Source organism: Triticum aestivum, chromosome 1B (assembly GCF_018294505.1).
Source record: "Triticum aestivum cultivar Chinese Spring chromosome 1B, IWGSC CS RefSeq v2.1, whole genome shotgun sequence".
Taxonomy (NCBI): domain Eukaryota; kingdom Viridiplantae; phylum Streptophyta; class Magnoliopsida; order Poales; family Poaceae; genus Triticum; species Triticum aestivum.
Window position 1 is genome coordinate 294,062,227 of NC_057795.1, and position 4,892 is coordinate 294,067,118.

Here is a 4,892-nt window from a genome sequence, read left to right on the forward strand (position 1 = left end):
ACCATTCCAAGGGCCAGTCCTCTGATGTCTTCTTTGGGGTGCCGGATAGATATCCGGTCCCGGCAATGCGCCATATTTCGGCTCCGCCCACTTGAAATACCGACCCCTTCTGGGTACGGGGTACGAGGCAGAATAGCCTCTTCCACAGCTCGAAATGAGCTTCGCAACCCACAAAAAGCTCGCAGAAGGCAACGTAGCCTGCGATATGCAGTATGGAGGCTGGGGTAAAGCTGTGCAGGTGGAGGCCATAAAACTCCAGGAGCCCACGGAGGAAAGGATGAATTGGAAATCCGAGCCCCCTCAGCAAGTAGGGGATGAAGCACACCCGCTCTCCCTTGGATGGGTTTGGAAAGCTCTCCGCTTGCTCCCCGCGATTTTAAGTGGCTAGCCCAGCTCGGACGGGGACCATGTATGCAAGTGGGAGAAACCCTTTAGTCTTCAACTCTACTAGTCGGCTATGGGGAATAGAACATCTCTCCCAATCACCTGGCCTAGTGCTACGGGAGCGAGAGGAGGAACCACGACGACCGACCATGGTGGTATGGATTTGTCCGGGCGCGCTCTGATGAATACTCGCTGGGAGGACATGGTGTGATTTGGATCTGAGGATACCCGTCTCTTTTATAGATGATTTACCCGCATGGTTGGGGTGGCAAATGTAAAAATGCCTCGACTTCTCGCATTTGCTCGACACGTGGAAATAGCCATTATTAAAGCATTGAAGCCGAGGAGCGCGACATTGATGAGGAGCCGGACAGTGCTTGTTACAACAATGCTCTGGAGGATTTGGAGAAGAACCCGCCTTGCAATGCCGAAGACAATCTGCGCGCCGGACTCATCGTCAGTGAAGCCTGGTTCAGGGGCTACTGAGGGAGTCTGTCACGCCCAATATGCGACCCTATCCAAAAGGAACTCGAAGGTCCCACCAAGGATAGACCCGCATATTGAAACGCTTTTGCAAGGTGGATATCATTACATCAACATTACATAATAGATGGGGATACATACAAAAGGCATACAATGCCACACGAATACAACATCATGATACATAAGATCAACATCCGACTACGGATGAAACACAAGCAGAAACTCAACGACATCCACCCTGCTAGCCCAAGCTGCCGACCTGGAACCTATCCCCTGATCGAAGAAGCAGGAGAAAAACTCAACGCAAGCAAGCATCGCTCTCGCGTCAGGATCATCGGACAACCTGTACCTGCAACTGTTGTTGTAGTAATCTGTGAGCCACGAGGACTCAGCAATCCCATTACCATGGGTATCAAGACTAGCAAAGCTTAATGGGAAAGGAAGGGGTAAAGTGGTGAGGTTGCAGCAGCGACTAAGCAAGTATGGTGGCTAACATACGCAAAGAAGAGTGAGAAGCGAACAAGCGGAACGGTCGTGAAGCTAGCAATGATCAAGAGGTGATCCTGAACACCTACTTACGTCAAACATAACCCAGAAACCGTGTTCACTTCCCGGACTCCGCCGAGAAGAGACCATTATAGCTACACACGCGGTTGATGCGTTTTAATTTGGATCAGGTGTCAAGTTATCTACAACCGGACATTAACAAATTCCCATCTGCCACATAACCGTGGGCATGGCTCTCGAAAGTTTATACCCTGCAGGGGTGTCCCAACTTAGCCCATGACAAGCTCTCGCGATCAATGAAGGAATAGACCTTCTCCCAAGAAGACCCGATCAGTCTCGGAATCCCGGTTTACAAGACATTTCGACAATGGTAAAACAAGACCAGCAAAGCCGCCCGATGCGCCGACAATCCCGATAGGAGCTGCACATATCTCGTTCTCAGGGCAACACCGGATGAGACATCCTACGAGTAAAACCAGACCTCGAGTTTCCCCGAGGGGCCCTGCAGTCTACTCGGTTCGGACCAGCACTTAGACAAGCACTGGCCCGGGGGGGCTAAAATAAAGATGACCCTCGAGAGAGCGACTCCCAAGGGAAAAGTATAGGTGGTGGTGAGGCAAATGGTAAAACCAAGGTTGGGCCTTGCTGGGCAAGTTTTATTCAAAGCGAACTGTCAGGGGGGTCCCATAAATCACCCGACCGCGTAAGGAACGCAAAATCCGGGAACATAATACCGGTATGACGGAAACTAGGGCGGCAAGAGTGGAACAAAACACCAGGCATAAGGCCGATCCTTCCACCCTTTACCAAATATATAGATGCATTAAAAATATAAGAGATATTGTGATATCCCAGCCAAAATCTTGTCCACCATGGAGAAATCTTCAACTTCACCTGCAACTAGCAACGCTATAAGAGGGGCTGAGCAAAAGCGGTAACATAGCCAAACAACGGTTTGCAAAGGAAAGGTGTCAAAGGTTAGAGGTTCATGACAATATGGGATGGCTTGATAAACAGGTAATAGGTAGCGCAACATAGCGATAGAACGAAGCAACTAGCATAGCAATGATAGTAGTGAGATCCAGGGTAGCGGTCATCTTGCCTGAAATCCCGCAAGGAAGAAGAACGAGTCCATGAAGAAGATGAAGCCACGAAGACGAACCAAGCATAGACGAACGCATCCTCACGATCGCAACGAAACGGGAACTATCGAGAAGAAGCACACAACATGGTAAACACACCACACATGAACAAGGCATGATGCACAACAAGCATGATGCATGACAAGGCTACATGAAGCTACTCATGGCAAGAGATGATGCAAACAAGAACAACACATCAACGCAAGTTTAAATGAGGTCGGGAACAACATATAACAATTCCGGTAAGTCCTCATATGCAAATTTCGAAATTGGTCCAGAACTGAATAAACCTTATGTTCAAGTTGTTAAACAGCAAGTTAAGATGCACCAAGATGATCTACACGAAATTCTAGTCAAGTTACATATAAAGTTCATTAGATTCGGAGCTACGGCCTAGAAGATATGAGCAAAACAAGTTAAACATGGCATCGATGCAAAATGCAACCAAACAACAAGCAAACACACCAAAACATGGATGCAACATGATAATATGAAACTACATGCAAAATCAAGCAAGTTTCATATAGAGCACACTCAAAACGGAGCAACGGTTCAACACATACACTCTATACAAGTCATAGCAACAATCTGTCCAAAACAGCAACTAGGCATATTACAAGCATCAAAACAATATGCTACAGCACCCCAACATAATAACAAAAGGCACGGGCATGAAACACAGGTAAAGCACTACAAAACATGAACACTGAGCTATCTCTAGAAATCACTAGAACATGCTCCAAAACACATGGTAAGATTGCAAATAATAACAGTTTCAGACTTTAACAGAAATAACATCAGATTGCAATGTTTAGAGCTATCAAACAACATGTTACAGGAACTTATCATGGCAAACAAAGGCATGGCATGAATCTACTAAAAGCATAGATCAAAAGTCCCTTACTGACCATAAGCCAAAAAGGCATAGAAAATATGATGGCACCCATGTAAACATGGCAAGTTATATTACAGATTCATACATGGCAGGAACAACAATAAGTAGGCATGTTGGTGAGCTTGAACCACTCACCACAGAGCAATACATGGCATGGCAAGGCAACCAACGGTAAGAAGACATGTTTATGAAGCTAAGAATGTCAAGAGCAAGGTCATAGGGTGCATGGATCACTAGAAAACAATCATGAAAACATTGAACTTAATGTTAACAGGCTGACAGCAACATTATCAAGCAACTTTGGAGAAAGATATGAACAATCTACAGCAAGCTATAAATGCAACAAGGGGCATGGATGGATAGAGGATGACATGTAGATCAAAACATGTTTATAGAGCATCTCCAGATTATGCACACAATGACTTGTAGGAGCAGGTTTACATAGCAACAAAATATAACAGAATCTGTCTAGCAAAACAGCAACAGCAAGTACTCTCCTTAACAAGCTCGATTCACTCACCACAAGTCACTGCATGACAAGATAAGTATAGCATCATCAAGAAGACAAGTTTGTGAAACAAAACAAGTCAAGAACAAGTCTATAGCATGCAAGGATAAACTATAGCAAGCTTGGCTAAATTGAATAACAAGTAAACAATCTGCCAGGAAACATTTTGAAGCAAAAGTAGAGCACTCAAATGACATGCTAGGCTACTCCATAATTGCAAACAAGGGCATGGATGGATAGACAATAACCATATGTTCAAAACACCCTTACTGAAGTATCTCAAACTATGCATGGATCACTCTGTAGCATCATGTTTACATGGCATCAAAATAACAGCAGAACAGGGACTAAAATCAGCAACATCACGAAGCCTAGTTTGCATGCTTGTGCTAGTCACCACATTGATCACAAAAATACATGGCATACACCCCTGGAAAGATGGCATGGCATAGATCAAAACACATGTAGACATCAACCTCATAGGATGCACACATCAATCATGGCAAAAATGACAAATGAGCAAGTTATAACAGTTTCAGCAGATTAACATCAACATGCACTCTTCCAACAGCATTTCGGGCATCAAGATGAGCTCAAATGAAAATGATTCAATGGGATGAAATGAAGTACTCGTTGAGACGAACAATTTGACATATTATACGCACGAAACGGAGCTACGGATGTGGAGATACAGCATGATGAACATGGCATGATTATGTGAGGGATTCGGAGACTTGGAGGTTTTCTCACCCCGAGAGAAAGTCAACGGGCACGGGTACCGAGGCTCGCCGGAGTGAGGTCGCCGGGGCTGTCGGGGACGGGGCCGGGGAGGCGGATCCGGGGCTCCTCCGGCCGGATCTCGCCGGATCCGGTCCGGGTTGAGGCGGAGGGGCGACGGGGAGGCGACGGGGCGGCGCGGCCACCGGGCGACGCGGTCGGACTCGTGCGGGCGGCGGGGCACGGACGGCTCCGG